We start from the raw sequence: 21,783 nt of genomic DNA, 5'->3' as shown, positions 1-21,783 counted from the left end.
GCGCAAGGCTAACCTTTCTTGAACTATCTTGGAAGTGGTCTCAGTTCAGTATTATTTTGTTACACTGCAATGGTGCCCAGTTTTTGTAATCTGCTTCTTCGTTGCGCTTTATGATCACTCGTGGCGAACTTCGACGCCTAGTGGATGTAATATACCATAAATCCTTTATTGTATAGTGTCTTTTTTTTCTTAGTTACTATGTCGTAATTTCTTTATTGTATAGAGTAGGTTTGTTCTTAATTCCTACTAGTTACTGCCATCATTCGCTATCTGGAAAAAAATGTTGTAGTCGACCGGGCCAAAACATTCGCCTCTAACGGGCCTGGTTTTTAGTGGGCCACAATTGGGTCGGCCTGCATCTTTCTTGGGCCCGAATGATTGGGGCCTTCACACTTTGCGCCAGGCCCACAACTTACACCGGCCTATATTTTAGTTGGTCCTTTTGTGGACCCAACACTTAGTTTGGCCCAGGTAGCATTGGGCCATTAACAGGTTGAATATTGTACTGGCTTGTTACGGCCCAGATGAAACCATGGGCCTTTAGCAGGCCGAGATGCATGTTGGGCCTCAATTCTCACTAGTCGTCAACGGGCCTTCAGCAGGCTGAAATGTAGACCGGGCCTTTTTGGGGCCAGTTATATTACGGGCCGTTACCAGGCCGAAACATATCTCGGGCCTTAGTTGGCCCACTGATACCATGGGCCTTTAAGAGGCCGAAAGCTTAGTACATGCATCAACGGGCCGAATTATGCGACAGGACTTTAACAGGCCCAAAGTCACGTTGGGCTTAACTGGTGCCACCTTTATCACGGGCCATTAGTGGGCCCGATGTCCCATCGGACCATATATGGCCCATGGGCAGCACGGTCCATTCCCAGGCCAAAAGTCACACCGGGCTGAAATGGGCCCATGTCTACATCGGGCCTCTAACAGGCCGAAAGTCATTGGGCCCAAATATTCGGCGAACAATTAACGGGCCAGATCTGGCTTCAGGCCGTAAATGGGCCTTTATTAAGTAGGCTGCTATTGGGCTGGCCCACTAGTACCTGAGTAAGTACTACGGGCCTTTGACTGGGCCGACCTTTTTAACCTATATGGGCCTTTGTTGGGCCCAGCCACGTGTCGACGTATCATAGGCATGTCTCCTCCAATGGACGGGCAACATCTGGCCCACTGACGAGTTGATAGGTGTTCCCTCCGTCCAATCAGAATTTTACACGTGGAAATTTCCCATTGGTCCCAGCTGTTAACGGGTTATCGGATCCAAAACCGAACCCGATAGCTTAACAGTGTTCCGTTACGGTGGATGCCACGTGTCGGTCACCCTTGACAAAAGCACTTCTATGATGCGCGATTTATTGTCATGGAAGTGGACACTTCCGTGATGATAATTTTGGTAATGGCATGGAACACTTCTACGACCGCACGGGTATGACTATCTTGATGCTGTCATAAAATCGTCATGGATGTACATGCATGACAAAAAATGTGACCTACTGTGACAAACATGTATCATCACCGAAGTGTATTTTTTTGTAGTGAATGGATTGACTTTTCCCTTTGAAGTAATCTTATCGGATTGAGTCTTTAAGGATTTGGGAACACTTGATGTATGCCTTGCATGTGCTTATCTGTGGTGACAATCGGATATCACGTGATCTACTAGATGTATGTTTTGGTGATCAACTTGCGGGTTCAGTGACCTTGCAAACTTATGCATAGGGGTTGGCACATGTTTCGTCTTGACTCTCTGGTAGAAACTTTGGGAAACTCTTTGAAGTTCTTTGTGTTGGTTGAATAGATGAATCTGAGATTGTGTGATGCATATCATATAATCATACCCACGGATACTTGAGGTGACATTAGAGTATCTACGTGACATTAGGGTTTTGGTTGATATGTGTCTTAAGGTGTTATTTTACTATGAACTCTAGGGTTGTTTGTGACACTTATAGGAATAACCCAATGGATTTATCGAAAAGACTAACTTTGAGGTGGTTTCGTACCCTACAATAATCTCTTCATTTGTTCTTCGCTATTAGTGACTTTGGAGTGACTATTTGTTGCATGTTGAGGGATAGTTATATGGTCCAATTATGTTATTATTGTTGAGAGAACTTGCACTAGTGAAAGTATGAACCCTAGGCCTTGTTTCGAATCATTGCAATACCATTTACGCTCAATTTTACCACTTGTTACCTTGCTGTTTTTATATTTTCAGATTACAAAACCTATATCTACCATCCATATTGCACTTGTATCACCATCTCTTCGCCGAACTAGTGCACCTATACAATTTACCATTGTATTGGGTTTCTTGGGGACACAAGAGACTCTTTGTTATTTGGTTGCAGGGTTGTTTGAGAGAGACCATCTTCATCCTATGCCTACCATGGATTGATAAACCTTAGGTCATCTGAGGGAGTCCTGGATAAGGGGGTATCCGGACAGCCGGACTATATACTTTGGCCGGACTATTGGACTATGAAGATACAAGATAGAAGACTTTGTTCTGTGTCCGGATGGGACTCTCCTTGGCGTGGAAGGCAAGCTTGGCGATTCGGATGTAGATCTCCTCCTTTGTAAACTGACTCTGTGTAACCCTAGCCCCCTCCAGTGTCTATATAAACCGGTGGGTTTAGTCCAAAGGACTCACGATCATTATCATCAACAATCATACCATAGGCTAGCTTCTAGGGTTTAGCCTCTCTGATCTCGTGGTAGATCAACTCTTGTAATACTCATATCATCAAGATCAATCAAGCAGGAAGTAGGGTATTACCTCCATCGAGAGGCCCCGAACCTGGGTAAACATCGTGTCCCCAGTCTCCTATTACCATTAGCCTTAGACACACAGTTTGGGACCCCCTACCCAAGATCCTCCGATTTTGACACCGACATCATCCACTTGAGGGAAATTTGCTACTGTCCTACAAACGTCTGCACTTGGAGGCCCAACAACGTCTACAAGAAGAAGGTTGTGTAGTAGACATCAAGCTCTTTTCTGGCGCTGTGGCCGGGGAGGCTAGGTAAACGACACTAACACCCCGTCAACTAAGCTCTTTTCTAGCGTCGTTGCTGGGGAGGTTAGTGCTTGAAGGTATAACTTTAGATCTTGCAATTGAATATTTTAGTTTCTTGTTTTATCACTAGTTTAGTCTATAAAAGAAAACTACAAAAAATGGAATTGAGGGTGCCTCATATGCTTCATCTTTTTAACGTCTTTCGTGAAAGTAAGGATTCTGATAATTGTGCTCAATTGTTAGAATAGGAATGCATTAAAATGTTTGGCACTAAATCTTTGTATGATGAGCATGATTTCAATGTTGTTAGTATGAATTCCTTGAATAGCCATGATGCTAATGATATGCAAAGCCACAAGCTTGGGGATGCTATGTTTGATGAAGATGATATTTTTTGTCCCCCAAGTTTTGATGAGCAAATTTATTATGATGAAATCATGCCTCCTATTTATGATGATTATATTGATGAAAGTGGGTTTGGAAGAGTGTCAACTTTGGGTAGTATTGATCCCACTATTTTGGAGGGTGTTAATTCTGATTTTAATAATGATGAAAGTGGATTTGGAAAGGTCGTGACTTTATTTAGTGATGAATCCACTATTTCGGAAGAGGTTCCAATTGATTATGAGAACAAAGTTGCTATCTATGATGATTATTTTGATGACATGTATGCTATAAAGAATAATGATAACCATGAAACTTGTCATCTTGATTTTAATTTTCAATTGGATTATGCCTCACACGACAGTTATTTTGTTGAGTTTGCTCCCACTACTATTCATGAGGAGAAATTTGCTTATGTGGAGAGTAATAAAATTTATATGCTTGGGGATCATGAAAATAACGCTTTATGTGATGGTTATATTGTTGAATTCACTCATAATGCTACTGAAAATTATTATGAGGGAGGAATATATGCTTGTAGGAGTTGCAATAATATCACGTTTCCTCTCTATGTGTTGAAAATCTTGAAGCTATGCTTGTTTTGCTTTCCTATGCTAGTTGATTCTTGTTCCCATAAGTTGTTTTCTCAAAAAATCCCTAGGCATAGGAAGTGGGTTAGACTTAAATGTGCTAGTCATATTCTTCATCATGCTCCTATTATGTTTCAATTCTTATCTTTTATGTGAGCATCATTGAAATCATCATGCCTAGCTAAAAGGCATTAAAGAAAAACGCATGTTGGAAGACAACCCAATAATTACCCCTACTGTTTTTGTGTGTTCACATGATTAAGCTACTGTAGTAATCATGTTTTATAGCTTTTGTTTCAATAAAGTGCCAAGTAGAAGCTTTGGAAAGACTTGGGTGAAAGTTAATGTGATCTTGCTATAAAAAACAGAAACTTTGCGCTCACGAGATTAGCTGTCATTTTTTTTATAGAAGAGTGCTTTTAAGTTGATTCTTTTTGAAGAATATTAATAGTAAAATTCCTCACGTCCACCAATTTACTTCAGAATTTTTTGCATTATAGAAGTATTCGACAGTTATAGATTACTACAGACTATTCTGTTTTTGATAAATTCTGTTTTCTATGTGTTGTTTGCTTATTTTGATGAATCTATGAGTAGTATCGGAGGGTATGAACCATAAAGAAGTTGGATACAGTAGTATAACACCAATATGATTTTAGGATGAGTTCACAACAGTACCTAAGTGGCGATTTATTTTCTTATACTAACGGAGCTTACGAGTTTTCTGTTGAGTTTTGTGTTGTGAAGTTTTCAAGTTTTGGGTAAAGATTCGATGGACTATGGAATAAGGATTGGCAAAAGCCTAAGCTTGGGGATGAACAAGGCACCCCAAGGTAATATTCAAAGACAACCAAGAGCCTAAGCTTGGGGATGCCCCAGATGGCATCCCCTCTTTCGTCTTCGTTCATCGGTAACTTTACTGGGAGCTATGTTTTTATTCACCACATAATATGTGTTTAGCTTGGAGCGTCGTTTTGTTTTATTTTGTTTTTCTTGCTGTTTGAATAATATCCCAAGATCTGAAATTCTTAAATGTTAGAGAGTCTTCACATAGTTGCATAATTATTCGACTACTTGTTGATCTTCACTTATATCTTTTGGAGTAGTTTGTTGTTTGCTCTAGTGCTTCACTTGTATATTTTTAGAGCATGATGGTAGTTTTATTTTGAAGAAATTGATGAACTCTCATTCTTCACTTATATTATTTTGAGAGTCTTAAACAGCATGGTAATTTGCTTTGGTTATGAATTTAGTCCTAATATGATGGGCATCCAAGAGGGATATAATAAAAACTTTCATATAAAGTGCATTGAATACTATGAGAAGTTTGATTCCTTATGATTGTTTTGAGGTATGAGGATGGTGATATTAGAGTCATGCTAGTGGAGTAATTGTGAATTTGAGAAATACTTGTGTTGAGGTTTGTGAGTCCCATAGCATGCACGTATGGTAACCGTTGTGTAACAAATTTGAAGCATGAGGTATCTCTTTGATTGTCCTCCTTATGTGTGGAGGTCGGGATCACGCGATGGTTAACTCCTACCAACCCTTCCCCTAGGAGCATGCACGTAGTGCTTGGTTTTGATGACTTGTAGATTTTTGCAATAAGTATGTGAGTTCTTTATGACTAATATTGAGTCCATGGATTATACGCACTCTCATCCTTCCACCATTGCTAGCCTCTCTAGTACCGCGCAATTTTCGCCGGTACCATAAACCCACCATTTACCTTCCTCAAAACAGCCACCATACCTACCTATTATGGCATTTCCATAGCCATTCCAAGATATATTGCCATGCAACTTTCCACCATTTCGTTTATTATGAAACACTTCATCATTGTCATATTGCCTTGCATGATCATGTAGTTGACATCGTATTTGTGGCAAAGCCACCATTCATAATTCTTTCATACATGTCACTCTTGATTCATTGCACATCCCGGTACACGGCCGGAGGCATTCATATAGAGTCATGTTTTGTTCTAAGTATCGAGTTGTAATTCTTTAGTTGTAAGTAAATAAAACTGTGATGATCATCATTATTAGAGCATTGTCTCATGAGAGGAAATAAAAAAAGAGGCCAAAGAAGCCATAAAAAAACAGGCCAAAGAAGCCAACCAAAAAAAACAAAAAAAATGAGAGAAAAAGAGAGAAGGGGCAATGCTACTATCCTTTTACCACACTTGTGCTTCAAAGTAGCACCATGATCTTCATGATAGAGAGTCTCCTATGTTGTCACTTTCATATACTAGTGGGAATTTTTTATTACAGAACTTGGTTTGTATATTCCAACGATGGGCTTCCTCAAATGCCCTAGGTCTTCATGAGCAAACAAGTTAGATGCACACCCACTTAGTTTCTTTTTGATCTTTCATACACTTATAGCTCTAATTATCTAATTATCTAATTATCTAATTATCTAATTATCTATTGCATGGAAATACCTACTCACTCACATTGATATCTAGTTATCTATTGATGGGCATCTCCATAGCCCGTTGATACGCCTAGTTGATGTGAGACTATCTCCCTCTTTTTATCTTCTCCACAACCACCATTATATTCCACCCATAGTGCTATATCCATGGCACACGCACATGTATTGCGTGAAAGTTGAAAAGGTTTGAGAATACTAAAGTATGAAATAATTGCTTGGCTGAAACCGGGGTTGTGTATGATTTGAATATTTTGTGTGACGAAGATTGAGCATAGCCAAACTATATGATTTTGTAGGGATGAACTTTCTTTGGCCATTTTATTTTGAGAAGACATAATTGCTTTGTTAGTATGCTTAAAGTATTATTACTTTTATGTCAATATTAAACTTTTGTTTTGAATCTTATGATTCTGAATATTCATGCCACAAAAAAGAGAAATTACATTGATAAATATGTTACGTAGCATTCCACATCAAAAATTCTGTTTTTATTATTTACCTACTCGAGGATGACCAGGAATTAAGCTTGGGGATGCTTGATACATCTCCAACGTATCTATAATTTTTTATTGTTCCATGCTATTATATTATCCATCTTAGATGTTTTATATGCTATTTTATATGATTTTTGGGACTAACCTATTAACCTAGAGCCCAGTGCCTATTTCTGTTTTTCCTTGTTTTTCAGTTTTACACAAAACGATTACCAAATAGAGTCCAATCGATGTGCCAGTTTTTGATAATTTCTTATGGACCAAAAGAAGCCCCCAAAGTAAAAGAGTTGGGCCAGAAGAGTCTCGGGCTGTCCACGAGGGCGGAGGGTGCTCCCTATCTCGTGGACGACTCGGAGACCCCCCTGACGTGAGACCGACGCCAAAAAAATCCTATAAATACAGAAACCCCCGAAAAATAACCTAGATCGGGAGTTCCGTCGCCACAAGCCTCTGTAGCCACCAAAAACCTCTCGGGCGCCCGTTCCGGCACCCTGCCGGAGGGGGAATCCATCACCGGTGGCCATCTTCATCATCTTGGCGCTCTCCATGACGAGGAGGGAGTAGTTCACCCTCGGGGCTGAGGGTATGTACCAGTAGCTATGTGTTTGATCTCTCTCTCTCTCTCTCTCTTTGTCTCTTTGTCTCTTGTGTCCTTGATTTGGCATCATCTTGATGTACCATGAGCTTTGCTATTACAGTTGGATCTTGTGATGTTTCTCCCCCTCTACTCTCTTGTAACGGATCGAGTTTTCCCTTTGAAGTAATCTTATCCGATTGAGTCTTTAATGATTTGAGAACACTTGATGTATGTCTTGCATGTGCTTATCTATGGTGACAATGGGATATCACGTGATCTACTCGATGTATGTTTTGGTGACCAACTTGCGAGTTCAGTGACCTTGTGAATTTATGCATAGGGGTTGGCACATGTTTTCGTCTTGACTCTCTGGTAGAAACTTTGGGGCACTCTTTAAAGTTCTTTGTGTTGGTTGAATAGATGAATCTGAGATTGTATGATGCATATCGTATAATCATACGCACGGATACTTGAGGTGACATTGGAGTATCTAGGTGACATTAGGGTTTTGGTTGATATGTGTCTTAAGGTGTTATATTACTACGAACTCTAGGGATGTTTGTGACACTTATAGGAATATCCCAATGGATTGATCGGAAGGAATAACTTTGAAGTGGTTTCGTACCCTACAATAATCTCTTTGTTTGTTCTCTGCTATTAGTGACTTTGGAGTGACTCTTTGTTGCATGTTGAGGGATAGTTATATGATCCAATTATGTTATTATTGTTGAGAGAACTTGCACTAGTGAAAGTATGAACCCTAGGCCTTGTTTAGAATCATTGCAATACCGTTTACGCTCACTTTTACCACTCGTTACCTTGTTGTTTTTATATTTTCAGATTACAAAAACCTATATATACCATCCATATTGCACTTGTATCACCATTTCTTCGCCGAACTAGTGCACCTATACAATTTACCATTGCATTGGGTGTGTTGGGGACACAAGAGACTCTTTGTTATTTGGTTGCAGGGTTGTTTGAGAGAGACCATCTTCATCCTACACCTCCCACGGATTGATAAACCTTAGGTCATCCACTTGAGAGAAATTTGCTACTGTCCTACAAACCTCTGCACTTGGAGGCCCAACAACGTCTACAAGAAGAAGGTTGTCACGACAAAAAAAGACACATCCGTGACATTTTGGGCCAAACAAAAAAAAATTCTGTCGTACATATGACACTTCTATGATGATAATTGTGACAAAACCCGGTATCATCATAGATGTGGTGGGCTCCTACTTCTATGACAAAAAATCATGATAGAAAATGTGCTTTTCGTCCTGGGCGGGCCGGAGAAGCAGCTGCATGAAATTTTTGGGCCGTCCATGACGAAAAAAACCGTGGTAGAAGCGAGGGGGGGATTTCGGGGAGTTGTCGGTTACGGTGGGAGGTCGGGGGCGGAGCGATGCGCGTTTCTCTTGTACGTACGCGCGTGTGTGCAAGGCGTTGGCTCTAACTGAAGCCGAGCGAGGCGTTGGGCTCTAACTGAACCCGAGCGATTGCACTGCAGGCTACGCGTTACTGAACCCGAGCGATCGATCGATGGCTGTTAACTGAACCCGATGGAGCGACTCCTTCGCTACTACTGCTAACTGAAGCCGATCGATGCTGCCTCTAGGATGAACAGTGAGCGTTGCGGGGGGTTTGAATGAACAGTGAGCGTTGCGGGGGGTTTGAATGAACAGTGAGCGGTGGTGTTGCCTCTGGATGAACAGGAACCCGCGGTGTGGATGGCTGGATGAACAGTAGACGGTGGAGGGGTGGCTGTGGAGGGGTGGTTGAACAGGACCCCGTAGTGTGGAGGGATGGATGAACAGTAGAGATGGAGGGGTGGCCGTGGAGGGGTGGTTGAACAGTAGCCGGTGGAGTAGCGCGCGGTGGAGGCTGGATGAACAGGAGCCCGTGGAGGCTAGAGGAGGTCGACGGTAGCATGTGGAGGCTGGAGGAGGTCGACGGTGGAGATGAACAGTATCCCGTGGAGTCCCGTTTTGCGGTACGCCACACCCCTCCCCCCGTTTCGACCGTAGCGCTCCAACACAAGTCCATTTCGTCCGTTTTGCGGTACGCCACACCCCTCCCGCTGAACAGGACCCCTATTTCGACCGTAGCGCTCCAACACAAGTCCGTTTCGTCCGTTTTGTGATAAGCCACACCCCTCCCGATCAACAGGACCCCCGTTTCGACCGTGGGAGGTCCGTTTCCTCCGTTTTGCGGTACGCCACACCCCTCCCGATCAACAGGACCCCCGTTTCGACCGTAGGAGGTCTGTTTCCTCCGTTGTGCGGTACGACATGCCTCGTTTCCATCGCCTATTCCGTCCAAGAAGGTTGGCTCCTACGCGTTCTGTTGTCTCCCGATGAACACGACGCATTCCGTTGCATCCCCATGAACACGACGCATTCCGTTACCTCCTGATGAACACGACACATTCTGTTGCCTCCCCATGAACACGACGCATTCCATTGCCTCCCCATGAACACGAGCCCTCGCCGTACGGATGCACGACTAGGCGTTCGAGACCCCGCCCGTATGTACACATACGTGGCCGTATTTTATTTGTTGCACCCTGGCCGCTGTACGTATGTGTACATGCTACGTGCGCGCCTCTACTACGACACGTGCGCGCCTCTACAACGACCAGTATGTACGTACACGTTCATGACCAGAATGAAACGCTACATACGCTTCGACCAGGTGGGTCCCGACTATCAGGCACTTCCTTGCGTGCGAAAATGTAGCTGGTGGGTCCTAGCAGTCAGAGGGGCAAATCGTTTTTTTGCTCGGACGCACTTCCTTGCGTGCGAAGGTGTAGCTGGTGGGTCCTAGCAGTCAGGGGGGAAACATTTTTTTCGTGAAATACGGTGGCCCGTCCGGTGGGTCCCCGCTGTCAGGTGGAGGAATAATTATTTTCCCCGTAATAAGGAGGCACTTCCTTGCTGCGGCCGTGGACCCAGTTGTCAGCCTCTCGACATATAGTCCATGTCCGATGGAAATCGTTCCTTGACCACGTTGACCATGCCGCACCGAGAGCACCAGGGCGGTGGACGACAGCGAGGCCTAGGAAGGGGAAGACTGGGAGCCGGGGAAAACGCGGCAGTGGAAGCCCGTGCCGAGAGGAGTACGAGGGTTCACTGGTTCGGCTGCGTTGTGAGGCTGCCGTCGCCGCAGGGCTTGGCCAGTGGTGGGAATAGTAGGGGGCGGTGAGGCCTCCGCGGCAGCACATCCGGCCACGGGAGGCAGGAGCATGCAGCACGACCGGCGCTGCTTTGGGCGGCTGGAGCAAGAAGACCAGAGGTTGAAGAAGCACTACGGCCGTTGGATGGACATCGTACGGTCACTGGAGGTAGAATCGTTTATATTGACTAAGTTGACAAAGCCCTCCGTCCCCGTCAACTTAGTAGGCCCACAAGTCAGCCTCCCACCAAGGTGGGTCCCAGCTAGCTGGGGGTATTCATTTTTTTGTGCGTAATAAGGAGGCACTTCCGGTGGGTCCGAGCTGACAGCAGGGGAACGTTTTTTTCGCGAAATACGGTGGCCCGTTGGGTGGGTCCCAGCAGTCAGGGCAAATGTTTTTTTCGTGAAATAATGGAGGCCCGTCCGGTGGGTCCCTGCTGTCAGGTGGAGGAATAATTATTTTCGGCGTAATAAGGAGGCACTTCCTTGCGGCTGCCGTGGACCCAGCTGTCAACCTCTCCACGTACAGTATTCTTCTGATGGAATTCGGTCGTTGACCACATTGACCACGCCACGCAGAGACCACCACGGCGGTCGACGACAGCGAGGCCTAGGAAGGGGACGACGCGGAGCTAGAGAAGACGCGGCAGTGGATGCCCACGCGGAGAGGAGTACGAGGGTTCACTGGTTCGGATGCGCTGCCATCGCTGTAGAATAATAGGGGGTGTGGGTGAGTGGAGTGGAGGAATGGCCTGGCCAGCGGTGGGAGTAGTATGGGGGCGATGAGGCCTCCGCGGCAGCACAGCCGGCCACGGGAGGCAGGAGCAGGCGGCACGACCGGCGCTGCTTTGGGCGGCTGGAGCAAGAAGACTAGAGGTTGAAGAAGCACTAAGGCCGTTGGATGGACATCGTACGGTCAGTCGAGCTAGAATCGTGCATATTGACTAAGTTGACAAAGCCCTTCGTCCCCGTCAACTTAGTAGGCCCACTATACTGGGTCCCAGCTAGCAGGGGGGAGTATTCTTTTTTTTGGGCGTAATAAGGAGGCACTTCCTTGCGTGCGAAGATATAGCTGGTGGGTCCGAGCTGTCAATGGCGGTAACATTTTTTTTGCGAAATACAGAGGCCCTTTCGGTGGGTCCCAGATGTCAGGTGGAGGAATCATTATTTTGTGCGTAATAAGGAGGCATTTCCTTGCGTGCGGCCATGGACCCAGCTGTCAGCCTCTCCATGTACAGTCCACTTCCGATTGATGTCGTTCATTGACCACGTTGACCAGGCCGCGCCGAGAGCACCAGGGAAGTGGACGACGGCGAGGCCTAGGAAGGGAACGACACGGAGCCAGGGAATACTCGGCAGTTATTTCCCACGCGGAGGAGTACGAGGGTTTACTGGTTCGTCTGCCGTCGCCGGAGAATGACAGCATGTGTGGGACTGAGGGTGAGTAGAGGGATAGCTAGGCCAGCGATGGGAGTACGGTGGGGCGGTGAGACCTGCGCGGCAGCACAGCCGGCCGCGGGGAGGAGGGAGGAGGCAGTCCCGCCGGCGCTTGTTTGAGTGGCTGGAGCGGGAAGAGCAGAGATTGAAGAAGCACGACGGCCGTTGGATGGACATCCAACAGTATACAGGCCATCTGTGGAAAGCCTCAAATCTGTGGAAAACAGCATACAACCCATCTACCATTATTTCAAATAGTTTACAGCCCATTTGCTAATTCTTACGGGTTTTTTTGGAGCCCATATTCTTTTTGTTAGCATTACAGCCCATATTGTGGCCACGGTTAAAAAATTATACGAAATTTTGCATATGTCGGTGCGGTCTAAATTGTTTTTAATCCCGAAATTTCGAGTCACATTCAGACTGATTTTAAAAATAAATGTATATCAATATAAAATCCAATAAATTGTCCACGCATAAAAATCAATGCAATTTAAAATCTCGAAATGAAAAAAATATATTTGAAACTAATTACCGGTTTGATGTGTTTTAAAAATGTACAGCCCATTTCTCATTACTGATAGGCCATTTTCTCGGCCAGCCGAATGAAGCTCTCCTCGTCTAGCCCAACAGGCCTGATAAAGTGACTTACTTGACAAATCACAAAAAAACTGGGCTAGCCATTTTCAAAAAGAAAAAAAACTACTGGGCTGGTCTGTGGTAAACATAAAAGAAAAGGCTGTCTAGACAGGCCAGAGTGTCCCGCACAGCCCAGTTGACACCATGCTTCCATCTCAAAAACATATTAGATAAATGACACTCCAATTATGGCGATTCATAAAAATGCCACTGCAATTTTCAAACTTTGAAAAATGCCGCTGCAATTTTTGCAAACTTTGAAAAACGCCACTGCAGTTTGCAAACTTTGAAAAACGCCACTCCAGACTTCAAAAAATGCCACTAGAAATGGCATGAAATGGCATTTTTCAAAGTTTGGAAATTGCAGTGGCATTTCTCGGAGGCATTTATCAAATTAACCCAAAACAAAAATAACTGGGCGAGCTGCTGGGTCCCTAGTGTCAGCTGCTCGTTGTGCAATTCTCTCATTTATTGACTACGTTGACAATGGCATGGGACCCAGATGTCAGAAATCCACTAGGAGGAGCCATTTTTTTATTGGCTTGAAATAAGGAGGCACTTGCTTGCGTACTGCCATGACCTTGGCGGGTCCCTGCTATCCTCCTCTCCACGTACAATCATCTCCTAATTGTGTACGCGTCAACTTGCTAGGCCCACAAGTCAGCCTCTAAACCCGTGGAGGACAAATACAACCCATTTAAAAAAATAACAGCCCATTCCATACGTTCAAACGGAAAGTTCAGCATTCAGAGCAAAGTAACAGGTCTGATCCACATATAGAGTACTGAACTTCCACGTTGACAACCATCATAGCCAAGCTAACTATCTACTCCCACTAGACAAGTACTAACTTACTCTTAGCTAACTAGACGATGCTGGCGGTACACGCTAAACGCCGGCACCGGCGTCCTGCGCCTCGCCTCAGTCTCTCCAGAGGTGCGATAGGGCGCGTTGCTCGCGCGCATTGGCCCTTTCCATGCCGGCGTGGTCCACTGAAGCTTCGGCTTCCAAGCGGCAAAACCCACTTGACGAGCTGGTAGTAAAAATCGGTGTCGTGAATACGTGCGTGCCCGACAGCCTCCAGGGCTATTTGCCGGGCGCCGGCCTCCATGTAGTCGGCCCAGTTGCGGGCGCTCTGCTCGCGACTCAGAGCATCGGTGCGCTGCTGCTCCATGTCCCGCTAGCGGTGCAAATTGGTGTTACGCTGCTCCTCCGCCAGGCGGTCGCGCTCCAACAACTCTTGCCCCTCCGCCATGCGGTCGCGCTCCAACAACTCCTCGATCTGCGCATTGCCATCTAAAGGCAGATAGAATGCCTCCTCCCTCCGTCTGCCTTCCGGTGAAAAACCGAACACTAGATCCGGCGGTGACCGCCTCCGGCGTCGCCTACCGCGGACGGGCGGGGGCATGGCGGACGTGGCGAACGACGTCAGGCTGCTGGGGGCTTATGAGGATATGGCGAGTTGGGTCACGGTGGCACTGCAGAATGCCGGGAAACAGTACTTATAGGGGGAAGGTAGCGCGATGGTCATCGGAATTCAATGCATAATGGCTTAGCGCGCCAGCTTGTCGTGGAAAACTAGGGAAACTGAAATTATGACTGTGCCGTCCCATCCCGTCTGGGTCGCACGCCGGCATGGCGGTCAAACGAGTGCACTCGAATCATCTCCCTCCTTGTCAATAATGATTTCATAGATTTAAAAAGCCCGCAACAATTAAAGTGTATCTTTTTCGCATCAGTTAGCTGCCTTAATTATGGCCGGCTGCATGCAGGCACTCAGAATCGCTCGCAGGCAGTACGCGGAGCACATGCAACTAGTCGCAGCCGAGGGCACGCATGCAGCCACTTAAATCACTGGAATTAATTAGGCTTAAACTTCTGCATGCCCTTAATTATTGCCATGCCTTGGTCTTGCTGCTTTGCTCACGGGACTAATAAACCCGGACAGAGGGAGTACCTTGGTTGGTGAGAGGTTTGAATTAAGCCCTACAAACCGGAAAGGAGGTACTAGTACGTGCGTGATCCGCTATTTATTCGTGTAGGATCGAGTAGGTCGTTTCTTGAATTGAGCCCTGCAAACCGGAAAGGAGGTAGTACGTGTGTGATACGCTATTTATCCGTGTAGGATCGATAGTGTAGCTTGTCAGTTTCTTCAGAGGTAGGCATTTTTATCCGTGTAGGATTGATAGTGTAGCTTGTCAGTTTCTTCAGAGGTAGGCATTTTTATTCAAAAAACTACCACTTCGCATCTTGCGTCGCAAATAAAACTGCCAGGTGCGCATTTGTAGGCTAGCTAGTGATCGATCCGTAACTTGTAAACACTGAGCGAACAGAAATAAGTAATTGTTAATGCATCTCAATGATTCACAGATCATATACAAATATGTAGCTCCAAAAGCAAAGATCAGCCAGTTCGGATCTTGTGTCGCAACTAAAACTAACTAGTACGATTCCCATACATAAGATCAACATGTTAATGCATCTCAATGATTCACAGATCATATACAAATATGTAGCTCCAAAAGTAAAGATCTAGAAAAAACATATGTTCTTCCTACTAACATGGATGCTTCTCTTGGCCAACATTCAGTACAGACTGAAAGATAAATTTGTTTGTGAAGTCTAAAATTCCTCTTGCAAACATAAGTGGTTCCACCAATAGCTGGAACCATGAGAATGAACCACACATGATGGAGGAACATCCACTACAATATGATTAGGTCTTCTCTCGATTACACCGCGAGACTATTTTCGGAATACAAACTTGAACTTAGGGAAAATGATGCCCATTGTATAATCAGACCAAAGCAATGAAGCACCAACTGTTGGCCAGTAAATAGTACAGTACTGCTTTTCTGTAGTCCATGAAGTGACTATCCAATCTTTGTCTCTATTTTCAAATGGCACTGCATGCAGTGACTATACCATTCTCTTGTGCAGTTCAACCAAAATTGCGGACACTTTGTTTGTTTGCCAAATAGCAACGGGCAGACATCTCTGTCTGCACAAATATCAAGCAGCTAGTAAACATATACCACACCATGTTCGCAGTGATGGAAGAGGTGAAATTGATACAACCAAAATTGAGCATCCAATCATTGAATCCCGTCCTGCACCTCCTATGTAGGTCCACCCTGCCAATAAATTCACATGCAAACCACTAGTATTACTATCTAATGACAGTACAAAAAGAGTAGCAAGATAGTAGCAAACCATGTACCTTCGTAATGAACAGCTCATAGTGCCACCAATTGGATATAAAGGTTTGGAAAAAAACATGTTCCTAATGTTGAACCAGTTGGACTTTTTGTGCAGCTCCACTAAAATCGAGCATCCCTGTTTGCATAGATATTGAAAGTGTGATTACTATAAAAGTGGCACTAGTTGAAGCATAGACTCACAAATATAAGCATTCCAATTTCTTAATGGGAAAAGGTAGCAAGACTGTTTCTAACCACCTATTTGACGAAATAAATAAAGCAACAGTGGTTGATGTCAGGAAGGCATACATAGTTTTTTTCTGAAAAACTGAGCCATTCCTGACCTTTCCTCTTCTTTTAAGCAATTTTTGTGCAGTTCTACTAAAATAAAATGCCATCACCGCCTTGACAAATTAGTTACACTGTACAAAAGGAAATGACTTAACATTACATCATGATGTCGGGTATGTAGTAGACAGGCATTAGAGACAAACATACAAACCTCCTCCGATAACATAATGAACATTAATTTTAACAAAGGTGTGACTAGCTTTACTGGGATAATTTGAGTGAACTCTACACCCTCTGTTCCTTAATATAAGACATTTTCGCGGTTCAATTTAAAGTACCCAAACCTCTAGTATTTAGAAAAATAGGTAGTAGTTTTCTTGAGCACATATCTGGGAAAGCTTGCCATACTTTATTTATGTCCATACGCTAATGCAACACCATTCGAATACTACAAATATACACTAATCCAGTGGCTAGTGCAACAGTAGAGTAGTTAGTTTATTACAGGGTACAGTACAATGGTTTTACTGAACAGATTTCAATAAACTCTATCACTGGAAGGTTTCTATAAGAATTAACAATAAAAAATGTAAAGGTAACAAGTTTCAGCATTGGTATACTAGCTATGCATGAGCATTAAACGAAATACAAAAGTCTGAAGGTAACTAGCATTATTAACTAATGACAGTATAAAAAATTTGCAAACCATGTACCTCCAAGGTAAATATCATTTCGAACTCGGGGGGGGGGGCCTTAAAAATTGCTATCCCAATCTTGCTAATCGATCAAACATAAAAACTTGATCTTTCCTCTTGATAATCAAGAGAACAGCCGGAGGAGGAGGTGCCCACTCTTGACCTTTCCTCTTGTCTTCATAATTGTCTGTGCAGTTTAACCAAAATAAAATGACATCAGTGCCTTGGCATTTTGGTGACACTGTACAAAAAAATTAACTTATCTCATGAAAGTGAGGTATATAATCTATAAGCATTAACAGTGCAAAAATCTGAAGGTAGTAACAAGTTTCATAGTTGGTATACTGGCTGTGCAACAGCATTAGAATGCCTTAGCTGAAAAATCTTTAATACATCCACAATCAACAACTAACCCTGAAATGATCCAGTGACATTAAATGGCACTGCTTAAATTTATCTGTGGCATTAGACTGAGAGCATGATTAGTTAAATGTGGCATCACTTTAGCAGTAGCATTGCTTGACTTGACTGCTGGCGTTATATTCACAGCAAAAAAAGTGACAATAAGAGCATGGGAGGCCCATTCGGACAGTGGGCGCACCAGTACGATGTACCTCCACGGACGCAGAGTGGTGAGGGAGGTATGGTTGCCCAGAGCAACAAATATCTAGGCAGCATATGTGGATTACATCCCATTTTTGTTCTCTTTAGCCACCTTTTTCCTATGTGAGGACAACAAACCGATCGACCTGGTCATTCTCTATTGCGTTGTCATGCCTTTCTACCCTTCTTCAACCAAGAGACATGAGACTCGTTCCTTAGCTACTGATTTTCCCCTTTTCAACCTAGATGCGGGTTCGATGCCTACTCTCTTGGACAGTACAGTCTCCCTTCCTTTCCTTATTCAACCCAGACATGCATTAGTCTGCATGAAGTAGGGTTTCCTATAATAGTGCAAATTATGGTTTTCTTCTGCGTGGCCAGCAGAGCAGAGGATAGCAAATTGGGAAGATGGTGGAGTGGAAAAAGATCCACATGCAACGACATGCCAGATGGGGCAATAGAACAAGGGTATGGTTCGAAAAGAGGTATCATACCTGAGGGTCGGCAGGAAGTGGCTTCGCTCGTGGTCATCGTCCTCCGCACACACTACGGCATCGATCTCGCGCGGGCGGTAGGTCTGAGAGGACGGCCTTGTCGTCAATGTGTGACCTCGCTCGCCGACGACGAGTGCGTCAATGCTGCATGTCCTTTTCTTCCCCAATGGATCTGTGACCACCGGTGAGGAGGGAGAGAGGGGCCGTCTTTTTTAGATCTAGAGAGAGGGTGGTAGTGTGAGAAGCAAGTGGGCAGCCCTTGGCAAGAAAGCACTGAAGCTCCAGCCTATATATCTTCTTTATACTACTAGTACTGGAGGTGGAGTAGTGGTAGAGTAGTTTATATTTTCTCTGTGTACAGTACCAGTTAGTCATGCTTCAAAACTGAACAGCGCACCATTAAAAAAATAAAGGCTGATAACTAATGCGGCACCTCGGGCCAACGCGGCCAGATCGCATTTTGCACCAGAAATTACACACCATGTCTCGTTGACATGTGGTCCCGTTCCACATATCAGTGAGACGACGGCGAGTAGTAGGAGTATTTCCGAACCGACGTGTAGTCCGGGGCACCCCTTCGTGCACCGTAGCAAACTGGCAACCGTCCACCGACTCTTCGCCTTTCCCTCTCGATTTGGAACTGCTGTCGCACGCTCTTCCTCTCCCTCCTCCATTTTCCTTCAGCCCTTCACCCTTTCTTCTACCATTGTTCGATCGTCTTCTCCATGGAGGGAACAGGACGGAAACGACCCTGTTATTCTTGCCCCGATCTGAAAGATGACGTGGTGGAGGAACTCATTGATCGGTGCGACGTCATCACCTCGGCTAGCATGGCAGGTTCGTTCAAGCCCATTCTCGACTCAACTAATAACATCATTACAAGGAACCCAAGAGTCAAGGAGCAGTTTGATCTCCCCTATCTTCTTCGCCGTGACCCTGATGACTGGCGCCGTCACGACGGAGGCCTCGCCCTGTGCAAGTTGATGCCGCTTGATAATGATACGTATGATGTTAAGATGCCATCGCTTGAGGGCAAGGCTTGGGCAGGTGCAAATGGAGATTGGGTTGTTTACATTGGGTCCAACTGCGAGTGGGAACTTGTGAATGTGTACACCCGTGACCGGGTTCCACTTCCAAAAATCTCAGCAGACTGCCCAGAGGTTGAGCACACCGGTATTGTACGCATGTTCAAATACAATCATGGTGACTGTCTTCTACGGAAGAAAGCAATTTCTCGAGTCCCCAACCGCTCTTTGAATTACAACAACTATGAAGTTGTTGCTATCTTCGACAAGCTTGTTGCCGTCGTCAGTGGTTTGACTGGATGGATATTGCTCAAAAATCAGTTTCTGTACACGGATGAGTACTGTGATGCAATTCAATACGAGGGTCTTGTGTTTGCTGCCACCACTCGTGGCACTGTTTTTGCATGGCATCCTCATTGTTTCGGTACGTTTGTCTTCCACCATAATTATAATTGTTTCATCCACATGCATGCGGGTTAGCAAGGCTGGCCATAGTGGGGAGTAACTTAGACTAGTAACATGCATATGTTACTAGTTTATGTTACTACCTCTATAGTGCATAGTATCTTAGATTAGTATCATAGGTGGTCTCATTTATTGCCATGCATGACACATAGTAGCATCACATTTATTATGTTACGGTATCTACCTATGTTACTATAACCATCTCTCTCTTCCTTAATTGCCTACCACATAAGCATGTTTGCGAGTCCCAAGTGCATGATACTACTTATGTTACCCCCACTATGGCTAGCCTTACTAATTAACCTTCTTCTTGTGTTTAAAAGGTCCTGTGAACATTCCACCACCTATACTTGAAGATTTTTATAACCAAGGGGGAGATGATGATGGTGATGATCACGAGCATGAGGACGAGCAGCGCCCATATACTATTTGGTGCCTGGCAACTAATTCCGATGGATCACCTCTTCTCGTGTGTATACAGCCCACTGATGATGCACTGCTAAGGAAGCAGGTGTAGTCTCCCATGGTCGCACTCTCCGGACCTATTCCAACACCCGTTGCATGGTATTCGGGATGGATACTAGTGTGCTAGCGCCAACTCCTTCTCCTTGGTACAGAATTGATAGTCTTAGAGAAAACTCACTCTTCCTTGGACAAAACTATCCAATGATGCTGAAAGGCGATCCAACTGTTGTTGACACAATGTTACTACCATTTATGGGAAGCAACTGTGTATATACCTCGGACATTTGGGTGGTTCCCTACCCTGGTACTGATATAGTAGGTCGCTTTAGCCTGGATGATCAGTCCTGCGTTGGTCTCCAGATCGACAATGGATGGCCCGTCCCAGAGAATTACTTGTGGTTCAAGGTAAGCGTTTCCAACGCCGAGGAATGGTTGAGTTGAAGTTCATTTCATTGCTTATTATTTGTTGTGTGGTGAAAACTTTAGTATTTATAATGTATCCTCGTTGTCGATGTGGGTTGATGACCTGTTGTATGTAATAAAATGATATGCATGTGATAAACTTACTAAATTTATGAATGGCTTTCGAGTTGCTTCTGTGAGTGAGCGACGAGGCAAAAAATATATTTTCCGAATACATAATTTTATGTGCATTGCAACAGGTTATCAGATGGGGCCAATCAATAATAGTAGTACACTATTTGTACTAGCTTCACATGCTTTGCGCGTCGTGCGGGTGTTTTTACTGTAGCCATACTGTACTACGTAACCAGCACCTCAAATCCTCGATACTAGTAGTACTATATAGTACTAACTAGTAGGAGTAGTAGGGTGGCATGGGCCAGAACAAGCATTCGCGTCCAGGAGTACGGCACACGCCACCAGCACGACTTCCATCTGACATCATATCTCTTGGAGTCTGTGCTAGAGAAATCTCTTCAACCTCATTGTTTCTCTAACTCAGCCATCACGCGGCGGGCGAGGTGGGGGTTTGCCGATAGTCGGTTTCCTTAACTGCGGTCCCACTTGTAAGGCCAACTGCAACGCACGACCCCAAACGGACCTCCGTTTTGCACGAACTCCAACGATAATTTTGACTAGAAAAGCAAGACCAAAGAAAACAAGAACCACAAGAATACATTTTACTACTCCTGTAAGTTGGATTAGTGCCTTCTTGATGCATTCATTGTTGATCTGCGGAGGCTCGGTCTTGCATGCTTCTTTCTTCTTCGAGTGTAAAGAAGTAGACGTTGCTTCCTCGCATCTAGTCTCATGTCTAGCCTCTATTCTAGTACTCCCTCCGGTCTGTTTTTCTCTACGTCTAAGCAGCAACACGCATACCAAGTAGGAGTATCAACAAGTGCACTAATCTCATCTATAGCCTCTGTGCTAGCTAAAAGTGATAGAACATCTACTAAATTGCGCTCTATCAATATATGGATGTACTCTTCTTCCCAATACAAAAACTTGCATCCATTCTACTCCCTCCGTTGCACAATACATGCCTTCTATTTGTCAAAATATATATGTATCTAGACATGTTTTAGTATATAGGCACATCCATTTTTTGACACATGGAAGTCAAGTATTTTGGAACGGAGGGAGTACACAATAAAAATTTTAAGTTAGCACAACTAGTCTAATCCGAGAGCACAACCGAAGATTTGGTCGGGTTCTTCCTCCTTTTGCCGACACGTGGGACATCCAGCATCCAGGTCGTGTCATGAAAGAAAATAGAGTGGTAGTTGATAAGTTGAAGCCACGAGATGTGCATCTTGGGTTAAA

This window comes from Triticum dicoccoides, chromosome 4B, assembly GCF_002162155.2.
Source record: "Triticum dicoccoides isolate Atlit2015 ecotype Zavitan chromosome 4B, WEW_v2.0, whole genome shotgun sequence".
Lineage (NCBI taxonomy): Eukaryota > Viridiplantae > Streptophyta > Magnoliopsida > Poales > Poaceae > Triticum > Triticum dicoccoides.
The sequence above is the reverse complement of the archived record's forward strand: the minus strand, read 5'-3'. Positions refer to the sequence as shown.